At 42.6% G+C, this 13,551-nt stretch overlaps 1 protein-coding gene across 8 annotated transcripts in view; it reads right to left on the reverse strand.

The window, feature by feature from the left end:
• Positions 1 to 13,551, reverse strand: part of LOC128699669 (serine-rich adhesin for platelets-like) — a 1,564,428-nt gene that overhangs the window by 844,800 nt on the left and 706,077 nt on the right. For all 8 annotated transcript variants that reach the window (XM_070099420.1, XM_070099418.1, XM_070099410.1 and 5 more), the window contains one exon: positions 7,307 to 7,359. The gene's annotated coding sequence lies outside the window, so the exon portion shown is untranslated. The remainder of the gene's footprint in view (positions 1 to 7,306; positions 7,360 to 13,551) is intronic.

The raw sequence follows: 13,551 nt of genomic DNA on the forward strand, positions 1-13,551 counted from the left end.
CTGGGTGAACAACAGACTGGTGTCTGAATGAACAGACTGGTGTCTGAGTGAACAACAGAGTGACGTCTGGGTGAACAACAGACTGGTGTCTGAGTGAACAACAGACTGGTGTCTGGGTGAACAACAGATTGGTGTCTGGGTGAACAATAGACTGGTGTCTGAATGAACAGACTGGTGTTTGAATGAACAACAGGCTGGTGTCTGAGTGAACAACAGACTGGTGTCTGAGTGAACAACAGACTGGTGTCTGAGTGAACAACTGAGTGACGTCTTTAATTTATATCACTGTTGTTACGTGTATCACTGTAATATACATCACTGTTCTGTATATAAGAACATAAGAACATAAGAAAGAAGGAACACTGCAACAGGCCTACTGACCCAAGCGGAGCAGGTCCATGTTTGCCCCCCGGATTAGACCAATGACCCATCCCCCCCCGGATTATCCCAATGACCCACCCAGTCTTGTCATCTCCACTCAAGGATGGAGCACTGCACCAAACTCAGCAGCACAAGCTAGTCAGGTCTAACTCACGCCCACCCACACCCACTCATGTATTTATCTAACCTATTTTTAAAACTACACAACGTTATAGCCTGAATAACTGTACTCGGGAGTTTGTTCCACTCATCCACAACTCTATTACCAAACCAGTGCTTTCCTATATCCTTCCTGAATCTGAATTTTTCCAACTTGAAACCATTGCTGCGAGTCCTGTCTTGGCTGGAAATTTTCAGCACACTATTTACATCCCCTTTATTTATTCCTGCTTTCCATTTATACACCTCGATCATATCCCCCCTAATTCTACGCCTTTCGAGAGAGTGCAGATTCAAGGCCCTCAGTCTGTCCTCATAGGGAAGATTTCTGATACATGGGATCATCTTTGTCATCCTCCTCTGTACGTTTTCCAGAGCATTTATATCCGTTCTGTAATACGGTGACCAGAACTGAGCAGCATAGTCTAAATGAGGCCTAACCAAGGATATATAGAGTTGAAGAACAACCTGAGGACTTCTATTATTTATACTTCTAGATATGAAGCCAAGAATTCTGTTAGCTTTATTGCGAACACTAATGCACTGTTGTCTTGGTTTTAGGTTACTGCTAACCAGAACTCCTAAATCCTTTTCACAATCAGTAATATTAAGATCTACATTTAGTTTATATGTGGCATGGTTATTTAACTGTCCAACATTTAGAACTTTGCATTTGTCAATATTAAACTGCATTTGTCAATATTAAACTGCCACTTCTCCGACCATTGCGTCAGTCTATTCAAATCCTGAAGTGCTCTAATATCATTAGAATGAATTGGACGGCCTATTTTGGTGTCATCAGCAAATTTGCTTATGTCGCTATTTATTCCCTCATCTATGTCGTTTATGTAAATTGTGAACAACAACGGGCCCAACACTGACCCCTGAGGAACACCGCTTGTGACGTGCCTCCATTCTGATTTTTCCCCATTTATGCAAACTCTCTGCTATTTGTCAGCCATGCCTCTACCCAGGAAAAAATTTCTCCTCCTATTCCGTGTACCCTAAGTTTCCTCAATAGCCTCTGGTGTGGAACTCTATCGAAAGCCTTACTGAAGTCCATATACACAATATCATATTCATTACCATGATCTACCTCCTCAAACACCTTAGTGAAAAAAGTTAGTAAATTCGTAAGACAGGAACGCCCCTTTGTAAAACCGTGTTGAGATTCATTAATCAATCTGTGCCTGTCAAGATGGCTACGAATTGCTTCTGCAATTATTGATTCCATAAATTTTCCCACTATGGAGGTAAGGCTTATTGGTCTATAGTTCGAAGCAAAGGACCTGTCACCTGCCTTGTAAATAGGTGTTACATTTGCCATTTTCCACTTATCAGGCACTATGCCAGTTTGTAGTGACATGTTAAAAAGATTAGCCAAAGGTATGCTAAGTTCCTCTTTACATTCTTTTAACACCCTTGCAAACAGTTCATCAGGACCTGGGGATTTGTCAGGTTTTAGTTTCTCTATTTGTCTGAGGACCATGCCACTAGTTACCGCAATCGTACATAGTTTATTATCATCCTGTTCTACATAATCTATTATTTCAGGAATATCGCTAGTATTTTCCTGGGTGAAAACTGAGAGGATGTAGGTATTTAGAATTTCACACATATTCTTATCACTGTCAGTGATCTGACCAGAGTTACTCTTAAGTGGGCCAATCTTGTCCCTAATCTTACTTCTGTATACATGAAAGACCCCTTTCGGGTTAGTCTTTGAATCCCTTGCGACCATAGCTTCATAATCCCTTTTTGCTTTTCTTATTCCTTTTTTTATTTCCCTCTTTAATTGAATATATTGATTTCTTAACTGCCCATCCCCTCTTTTGATATGCCTATATATGCCTCTCTTTTGACCAATGAGATGTTTTAATCTATTGTTCATCCATTTGGGATCATTTTTGTTAGATCTAATTTCCCTACTCGGAACAAAAGTTGTCTGGGCAGCTAGAACTATGCTCTGAAAAACGTCATATTGGCATCCAAGATCACCTACCTGACCCATAGTCAGGACATCCCAATTTAGCCCACCCAAGTAATTTTTCAGTCCCATGAAGTCGGCAAAGCGAAAATCTGGGACAGAGATTTGAGTGCAGTTCTCTGGGTAATTCCATGATATATTGAAACTAAGTGATGTGTGATCACTTTCCCCAAGCTCACCATTAACCTCAAGATTATTAATTAGTGAATCTTTGTTGGCAAGAACCAAGTCAAGCAGATTGTTTCCTCTAGTTGGTTCTGTCACAAACTGTTCTAAAAAGCAATCCTGAACCGTATCAAGAAAGTCACTAGACTCACATACATCAATGTTAAATATATATCTCTGCTATGTATATCTCTGTACCATACATAACTTTTATGTATATCACTGCAATATATATCACTGTTATTATATATCTGTAATACATATCACTGTTATGTGTATCAGTGTCATGTATATCTCTGTAACATACATCACTGTTATGTATATCATCATTGCTATGTAGATCACTGTTGTGTAGATCCCTGTTATATATATCACTACTGTTATATATATCACTACTGTTATGTATATCACTACTGTTATGTATATCACTACTGTTATGTACATCACTACTGTTATGTATATCACTACTGTTATGTATATCACTACTGTTATGCATATCACTACTGTTATATATATCACTACTGTTATGTATATCACTACTGTTATGCATATCACTACTGTTATATATATCACTACTGTTATGCATATCACTACTGTTATATATATCACTACTGTTATGTATATCACTACTGTTATGTATATCACTACTGTTATGTATATCACTACTGTTATATATATCACTACTGTTATGTATATCACTACTGTTATATATATCACTACTGTTATGTATATCACTACTGTTATGTATATCACTACTGTTATGCATATCACTCTTGTTATGTATATCACTGTTATGTATAGTATACTGACAATCATGTTAATAAGACACAATATGCTGTTTATATTAGATTATTCAGATGTTTCGCCCACCAGAGACTATCAGTTCTCAGAGATGTGTACTGAGAGCAGGTATAGAAAATATACATAGAGGGTATGAATAAAGAGCATGTATAGAGTATATAGAGAAAGAGCATGTATGGAGAGTAAGTATACACGTAGTTTTCAAGGGTGATGGAGTGATTACATCGTCTTCAAGTCTCTACTACTCCTGCTGCCTCCTCTGTATTCGACTGAAGAAGCCAACTGTGTAGGCGAAACGTTTCGGGATAAAGATATCTAACTGTTACACATGTGTCTTACTTATAAGAACATAAGAAAGTGGGAACACTGCTGCAGCAGACCTGTTGGCCCATATTAGGCAAGTCCTCTAGAATATGTTTGGTTAATACTTTAGAAAGTAGGAATGAACCTGTGTTTTGAGTGATCTACCTGGAGGGTATTCCGGAGATCAACGCCCCCCCCCCCGCGGCCCGGTCCAAGACCAGGCCTCCCGATGGTGTTAGTGGTGGCGATCAGAGCGGATTGTCTCATTAAGAGGATAAAACAAACGACTATCAGAGACAAGGAACTGCGCAGTTGTGATGTTACAATATTGTTCAGTTAAGGTGTTTGTTACACAAGCCACGCACCTACTTCACCCAAACACTCACAATGGTCTCACACTTGCAACACCTGTCAAGACTTTCTCAACCTAATGGTCGAGAAAGTCTTGACAGGCTTGTGCTTTTGAGAGTCCTATACAAGCAAGCATTTGACACGGCCATGAACTGACTATAGAACGTAGTCATGGCCAACCTGTACGTAGAGCACTTGGAGAAGATCGAAAAGTGTACATCTAGTGACCTTCCTCAGGGTCAAATAGTGATCAAGAAAGCAGAAAGATAGAACCAACTTTGCTGGTCGCCAACACTAACACCATCACTCAAAAATCAGGCTCTTACCTAATTTTAAATGCAACCTTATGGTCACTATCTTGAACACTACGTGTTCACTATGTGTTCACATGTTGAGGACAGACAGTATAATAACCCACGTACTATGTCAAGATATCTTAATGAAGATAAGATACAGATATATTAAGCAAATTTCCAAAATTTGCTTCAAACAGATAAGTGAACTGCAGATATAAATCCAGATGTACTCCTGTAAATTCGTTTGGGGCCTAGTTATTAGGCCTTTTGTGTATCCGTATGTTCTTGCACTACTCTCTACAGGATGGATATGGAGTGTACGATAAACTAGTCACTATCCTCCACAGAATGGATATGAGATGCACAACAAACTAGCCACTATCATCCACAGGATGGATATAGAGTGTACGACAGACTAGCCACTATCATCCACAGGATATGAGGCGCACAATAAACTAACCACTACCATCCACAGAATGCATATAAAGTGCACAATAAACTACGCCAGGGAAATGGGAGGTCATCAGGTGTGATTAGAGGAAATGGAAAGCAGCTCGAATTTTCTGGATCAAGATCCCTTCACCGGCATCAAGATACTATAGAAGTGCCTGTTTATGATATAACGTCAGCAGGTTACATCTCTATGATACAACGTCAGCAGGGCAGGCGTCTATGATACAACGTCAGCAGGGTAGACGTCTATGATACGTCAGCAGGGTAGACGTCTATGTTGCAACGTCAGCAGGGTAGACGTCTATGATACAACGTCAGCAGAGTAGACGTCTATGATACAACGTCAGCAGAGTAGACGTTTATGATACTACGTCAGCAGAGTAGACGTCTATGATACAACGTCAGCAGGGTAGACGTCTATGATACAACGTCAGCAGAGTAGACGTTTATGATACAACGTCAGCAGGGTAGACGTCTATGATACGTCAGCAGGGTAGACGTCTATGTCGCAACGTCAGCAGGGTAGACGTCTATGATACAACGTCAGCAGAGTAGACGTCTATGATACAACGTCAGCAGAGTAGACGTCTATGATACAACGACAGCAGAGTAGACGTTTATGATACAACGTCAGCAGGGTAGACGTCTATGATACAACGTCAGCAGAGTAGACATTTATGATACAACGTCAGCATTCAAGGTACTTCTCTACGATTCAAGGTCAGAGGGGTTAATACAATACAATAATTCCCAGAAAAACACACGTGAGTTATGATTAGGTCAGGGAATTGATGATTGACTGTCCACACCTGAAGCTGTGTTGGCCCCCGAAACCTCCCAGGGAGGTACTACCCTCTGTCATACGAGTGTGAAACATAGGTAGTAGGTTGATAACCATCCAGGGAGGTACTACCCTCTGTCATACGAGTGTGAAACATAGGTAGTAGGTTGATAACCATCCAGGGAGGTACTACCCTCTGTCATACGAGTGTGAAACATAGGTAGTAGGTTGATAACCATCCAGGGAGGTGCTACCCTTCTGTCATACGAGTGTGAAACATAGGTAGTAGGTTGATAACCATCCAGGGAGGTACTACCCTCTGTCATACGAGTGTGAAACATAGGTAGTAGGTTGATAACCATCCAGGGAGGTGCTACCCTTCTGTCATACGAGTGTGAAACATAGGTAGTAGGTTGATAACCATTCAGGGAGGTACTACCCTTCTGTCATACGAGTGTGAAACATAGGTAGTAGGTTGATAACCATCCAGGGAGGTGCTACCCTTCTGTCATACGAGTATGAAACATAGGTAGTAGGTTGATAACCATCCAGGGAGGTACTACCCTCTGTCATACGAGTGTGAAACATAGGTAGTAGGTTGATAACCATCCAGGGAGGTGCTACCCTTCTGTCATACGAGTATGAAACATAGGTAGTAGGTTGATAACCATCCAGGGAGGTGCTACCCTTCTGTCATACGAGTGTGAAACATAGGTAGTAGGTTAATAACCATCCAGGGAGGTACTACCCTGTGTCATACGAGTGTGAAACATAGGTAGTAGGTTGATAACCATCCAGGGAGGTACTACCCTGTGTCATACGAGTGTGAAACATAGGTACTAGGTTGATAACCATCCAGGGAGGTACTACCCTCTGTCATACGAGTGTGAAACATAGATAGTAAGTTGGTAGACAACCATTCACTGAGGTATTTTCTTGTCACAGAATGTAAAACTGAAATGTCTAGCCTGTTCGATAGACTTTTTTCCGTTTCATAAACGTTAAGTAAATCTTACAAAGCCTCTTATATACGACAAACATTTTACTTACATGAGTGCTTGCTAATAGTCATTATTTTAGTAATGTTTACTCTCTAACCCTTAAACGGTCCAAACAGATCGACGTTCAGATTCATAGTGCTACAAAAGTAGATCTTCTTTTTTTTTTGTATATTTTCAAATATAAAAAAAAATGTTGATTAAAGTTTTTTTTACACGTTTTCACATGTAAAACAAAAAAAAATCTGTATTTTTTACATACTTTCAGATGTTGAAAAAAACGTATATATACGTTTGGACCATTTAAGGGTTAATGTAGGTCTGGTCTATGACCGAGCCTCGGGGTCCATGATTCCTGAATTGTTTACACAACAGGTTAGTTTTCTTCTCTAACATTGATCATGCAGTTGTTCCAGGTTATTGTTGAACAATATACTAACGTTGGTGTTTTGTGAACTCTGTCTTAGAGAAGTTCAAATTTTCCTCCTTATCTTATTATTGTCTATTCTCCTTCCTTTCCCCTCTCACTTGGGGTACTCTCCTCTGTGTGCACGTACACACACACACACACACACACACACACACACACACACACACACACACACACACACACACACACGACAGTACTCACCAAAACAGCTCATTCACAGGCTCTCTCACTCGACGTGTGTCAACCTCAGATTACTGTAAAAGAAACAAAAAGATGACATTAATGACATAGTATGAAGTTCAACCCCAGCAGTGTAGCACTGCACAACCTAGTGTCAACCTCAGCAGTGTAGCACTGCACGACCTAGTGTCAACCCCAGCAGTGTAGCACTGCACAACCTAGTGTCAACCCCAGCAGTGTAGCACTGCACAACCTAGTGTCAACCCCAGCAGTGTAGCACTGTACAACCTAGTGTCAACCCCAGCAGTGTAGCACTGCACAACCTAGTGTCAACCCCAGCAGTGTAGCACTGCACAACCTAGTGTCAACCCCAGCAGTGTAGCACTGTACAACCTAGTGTCAACCCCAGCAATGTAGCACTGTACAACCTAGTGTCAACCCCAGCAGTGTAGCACTGTACAACCTAGTGTCAACCCCAGCAGTGTAGCACTGTACAACCTAGTGTCAACCCCAGCAGTGTAGCACTGTACAACCTAGTGTCAACCCCAGCAGTGTAGCACTGTACAACCTAGTGTCAACCCCAGTAGTGTAGCACTGCACAACCTAGTGTCAACCCCAGTAGTGTAGCACTGTACAACCTAGTGTCAACCCCAGCAGTGTAGCACTGCACAACCTAGTGTCAACCCCAGCAGTGTAGCACTGCACAACCTAGTGTCAACCCCAGTAGTGTAGCACTCTACAACCTAGTGTCAACCCCAGCAGTGTAGCACTGCACAACCTAGTGTCAACCCCAGCAGTGTAGCACTGCACAACCTAGTGTCAACCCCAGTAGTGTAGCACTCTACAACCTAGTGTCAACCCCAGCAGTGTAGCACTGCACAACCTAGTGTCAACCCCAGCAGTGTAGCACTGCACAACCTAGTGTCAACCCCAGCAGTGTAGCACTGCACAACCTAGTGTCAACCTCAGCAGTGTAGCACTGCACAACCTAGTGTCAACCCCAGTAGTGTAGCACTGTACAACCTAGTGTCAACCCCAGCAGTGTAGCACTGCACAACCTAGTGTCAACCCCAGCAGTGTAGCACTGCACAACCTAGTGTCAACCCCAGCAGTGTAGCACTGCACAACCTAGTGTCAACCTCAGCAGTGTAGCACTGCACAACCTAGTGTCAACCCCAGCAGTGTAGCACTGCACAACCTAGTGTCAACCCCAGCAGTGTAGCACTGCACAACCTAGTGTCAACCCCAGAAGTGTAGCACTGTACAACCTAGTGTCAACCCCAGCAGTGTAGCACTGTACAACCTAGTGTCAACCCCAGCAGTGTAGCACTGTACAACCTAGTGTCAACCCCAGCAGTGTAGCACTGTACAACCTAGTGTCAACCCCAGCAGTGTAGCACTGCACAACCTAGTGTCAACCCCAGCAGTGTAGCACTGCACAACCAAGTGTCAACCTCAGCAGTGTAGCACTGCACAACCAAGTGTCAACCCCAGCAGTGTAGCACTGCACAACCAAGTATCAACCTCAGCAGTGTAGCACTGCACAACCAAGTGTCAACCCCAGCAGTGTAGCACTGCACAACCAAGTGTCAACCCCAGCAGTGTAGCACTGCTCAACCAAGTGTCAACCTCAGCAGTGTAGCACTGCACAACCAAATGTCAACCCCAGCAGTGTAGCACTGCACACCCAAGTGTCAACCCCAGCAGTGTAGCACTGCTCAACCAAATGTCAACCCCAGCAGTATAGCACTGCACACCCAAGTGTCAACCCCAGCAGTGTAGCACTGCACAACCTAGTGCCAACCTCAGCAGTGTAGCACTGCACAACCAAATGTCAACCCCAGCAGTGTAGCACTGCACACCCAAGTGTCAACCCCAGCAGTGTAGCACTGCACAACCAAGTGTCAACCCCAGCAGTGTAGCACTGCACACCCTAGTGTCAACCCCAGCAGTGTAGCACTGCACACCCAAGTGTCAACCCCAGCAGTGTAGCACTGCACAACCAAGTGTCAACCCCAGCAGTGTAGCACTGCACAACCAAGTGTCAACCCCAGCAGTGTAGCACTGCACAACCAAGTGTCAACCCCAGCAGTGTAGTACTGCACAACCAAGTGTCAACCCCAGCAGTGTAGCACTGCACAACCAAGTGTCAACCCCAGCAGTGTAGTACTGCACAACCAAGTGTCAACCCCAGCAGTGTAGTACTGCACAACCAAGTGTCAACCCCAACAGTGTAGCACTGCACAACCACACAACGAAATTAACAGTAAATATCAAACACTTTAACTAAACACAATTATAAACAAAGCGAATACTGGCAAGTATGCAATGTAAACAAACCCACGTGGCAGGGCTGTGAGGACAACTGTAAACAAAACACACTGACTTTAAACTGACACTTGTAAACACCCGAGGTGAGGGTATCTACACAGACAGGTGTGTCTCTAAGGGTATATACACAATGTATATTTTTAAATAGTCTTACTGATTATGGTCACCTCAATGCTTGCGGGCAATTTTTAAAGATTTAAAGTCATTTTTGAGGAAAGACTCTGGGTCCCAGGGAGAGGCAGTGGAGCACAGCTGCTGCCGCTGACACAAACACCTGACGCAAGTGCACTGCGTAAAATCTTCCTATTGTGAGCTTCGTGGCTTAGTTGTGAAGCACTGATCCTGCTACTGGCAGAACCATGGTTCGAGTTTCAGTGCATTCTTCTGTTTCATGTACTCCCGCTATAACAACAGGTATTCTCACTATAACAATTATACTCACTATAACAACATGTACTCTCATTATAACAATATGCACTCTCTCACTTACAAAGTCACAAACCAAAACAAAACAGATGACTGACAACTCACAGCACACAAAATAACAATTCCTGCAATATGAGTGTGCAACAAAAGCCTGTTAAATGTTTTGCACTCTGGTCGTCCTCTTAGTATTTCCTATCTCATGAATAAAATACCTTTGATACATCTTTCATAGGCTTCGAGAATTTTTCTACTTCTGGAGCCTGGCCCTAGGCTAGGCTTGTCTAGTGCTTGCCTGGTCAACCAGACTGTTGCTACTGATGGCCCGCTAGCCCACATACCCATCACAGCCCAGTTGATCTGTCATTTGGCGGAGAAAGTTGTCGAGTTTCCTCAACATCTGTACATTAACAGCCCCATTCAAGGCCGGTGCAATTTCGTATCAGAGAATGTACAGAGAACCTTCACCGCTGGTATAAATTCATTCAAACACCTTGACCTGTACTCTTTGGACCTGTACTCCTTGACCTGTACTCCTTGGATCGCAGGCGAAAAAGATACATCATAATCTACACCTGGAAAATCTTAGAGGGATTGGTCCCAAATCTGCACACAGAAATCACTCCCTACGAAAGTAAAAGACTCGACAGACGGTGCGAGCCGTAAATGAGTATGTGATCCATCTCTGACATGTATCCTGCCCTGAAAGGAGCTGCCAACACTGAACAATAAGAGAGAGAACACAAGCAATTTGAATAGTGTCATCACTGGCACTGTATCTAGTTTTAAAAGTTCTCATTATTTATCCAGTCATTTTCCTGGCCGTCGTGACATTTGTCTTATTGTTTTGTTTAAACAAAAGCTAAGTTGACATTATCACTTCAGTTCCTTCTGTTCTATTTGGCGAAGTTCTTACATTTTGTATCTATGTCCCTTTTCAGTTCTTAATTATTTAGATATTTAAGCAGGTAGAACTTATTAGTATCGAACGTCATGTTCTCCACTAACCACCGGAAAACACTGCTTATATCTTCCTGCAATTTTTCCTTGTCCTCTACTGAGGTGATATTCATGCTTATTATGGTATCCGCAAGTGAAGCTACGAAACTGTGGCGAGTGTTATCATCCATGTCTGCTACCAGAAACAGTACAGGCACCAGGATCGTGTCTTTGGGTTATGAACTCTTGACGTTCCTAATGCTGTATTTTGATTTGTTTACTGCCACTCTTTGTGTTTTGTCTCTTAGAAGGCTGAATATCTATTTTCCTACTGTCCCTGATATATATATTGCTCCATTTTACCATTTTATGTGCAATCACCCCCATGATCACATGTGAAATTCATGTGTACCACATCTGCGTTTTGGAGGAGGAGGAGGAGGAGGAGGAGGAGGAGGAGGAGGAGGAGGAGGAGGAGGAGGAGGAGAAGGAGGGGGAGGAGGAGAAGGAGGAGGAGGAGGAGGAGGAGGAGGAGGAGGAGGAGGAGGAGGAGGAGGAGGAGAAGGAGGAGGAGGAGGAGGAGACGACGACGACGACTAACGTATACCAGGAAAATATTCGCTCTAGGCAAGAAGTTTTCCTTGATTGCTTGTGATGTGCAACAGCGTAGAGTTAACACAGCGTAGAGTTAACACAGCGTAGAGTTAACACAGCGTAGAGATAACACAGCGTAGTTAACACAGCGTAGAGATAACACAGCGTAGAGTTAACACAGCGTAGAGTTAACACAGCGTAGAGATAACACAGCGTAGAGTTAACACAGCGTAGAGTTAACACAGCGTAGAGATAACACAGCGTAGAGTTAACACAGCGTAGAGTTAACACAGCGTAGAGTTAACACAGCGTAGAGATAACACAGCGTAGTTAACACAGCGTAGAGATAACACAGCGTAGAGTTAACACAGCGTAGAGATAACACAGCGTAGAGTTAACACAGCGTAGAGTTAACACAGCGTAGAGTTAACACAGCGTAGAGATAACACAGCGTAGAGTTAACACAGCGTAGAGTTAACATAGCGTAGAGTTAACACAGCGTAGAGTTAACACAGCGTAGAGTTAACACAGCGTAGAGATAACACAGCGTAGTTAACACAGCGTAGAGATAACACAGCGTAGAGTTAACACAGCGTAGAGTTAACACAGCGTAGAGTTAACACAGCATAGAGTTAACACAGCGTAGAGATAACACAGCGTAGAGTTAACACAGCGTAGAGATAACACAGCGTAGAGTTAACACATCGTAGAGTTAACACAGCGTAGAGTTAACACAGCGTAGAGTTAACACAGCACTGGTCTTACCTACATTTCTCATAAATAATATTCAACATAGCGATGAAGCAGAGATTAGCGCTGCTGTCATGAGTAATTAGTCACTGTTAACTGTTGACCACCAGCAGACTGGTTCTAGCACACTCCGCTTTATATGACTACTGATCCCTGCTTAGTCCGCTTAATATAACTATTGATCCCTGCTTAGTCCGCTTAATATAACTACTGATCCCTGCTTAGTCCGCTTAATATAACTACTGATCCCTGCTTAGTCCGCTTAATATAACTACTGATCCCTGCTTAGTCCGCTTAATATAACTACTGATCCCTGCTTAGTCCGCTTAATATAACTATTGATCCCTGCTTAGTCCGCTTAATATAACTACTGATCCCTGCTTAGTCCACTTAATATAACTATTGATCCCTGCTTAGTCCGCTTAATATAACTACTGATCCCTGCTTAGTCCGCTTAATATAACTATTGATCCCTGCTTAGTCCGCTTAATATAACTACTGATCCCTGCTTAGTCCGCTTTATATGACTACTGATCCCTGCTTAGTCCGCTTAATATAACTATTGATCCCTGCTTAGTCCGCTTAATATAACTACTGATCCCTGCTTAGTCCGATTAATATAACTATTGATCCCTGCTTAGTCCGATTAATATAACCACTGAGCCCTGCTTAGTCCGCTTAATATAACTACTGATCCCTGCTTAGTCCGCTTATAACTACTGATCCCTGCTTAGTCCGATTAATATAACTACTGATCCCTGCTTAGTCCGCTTAATATAACTATTTATCCCTGCTTAGTCCGATTAATATAACTACTGATCCCTGCTTAGTCCGATTAATATAACTACTGATCCCTGCTTAATCTGCTTAATATAACTACTGATCCCTGCTTAGTCCGATTAATATAACTATTTATCCCTGCTTAGTCCGATTAATATAACTACTGATCCCTGCTTAGTCCGATTAATATAACTACTGATCCCTGCTTAGTCCGCTTAATATAACTACTGATCCCTGCTTAGTCCGCTTAATATAAATATTGATCCCTGCTTAGTCCACTTAATATAACTACTGATCCCTGCTTAGTCTGCTTAATATAACTACTGATCCCTGCCTAGTCCGATTAATATAACTATTGATCCCTGCTTAGTCCGCTTAATATAACTACTGATCCCTGCTTAGTCCGCTTAATATAACTATTGATCCCTGCTTAGTCCACTTAATATAAC

The sequence above is a fragment of the Cherax quadricarinatus genome, chromosome 67 (genome assembly GCF_038502225.1).
Source record: "Cherax quadricarinatus isolate ZL_2023a chromosome 67, ASM3850222v1, whole genome shotgun sequence".
NCBI lineage: Eukaryota > Metazoa > Arthropoda > Malacostraca > Decapoda > Parastacidae > Cherax > Cherax quadricarinatus.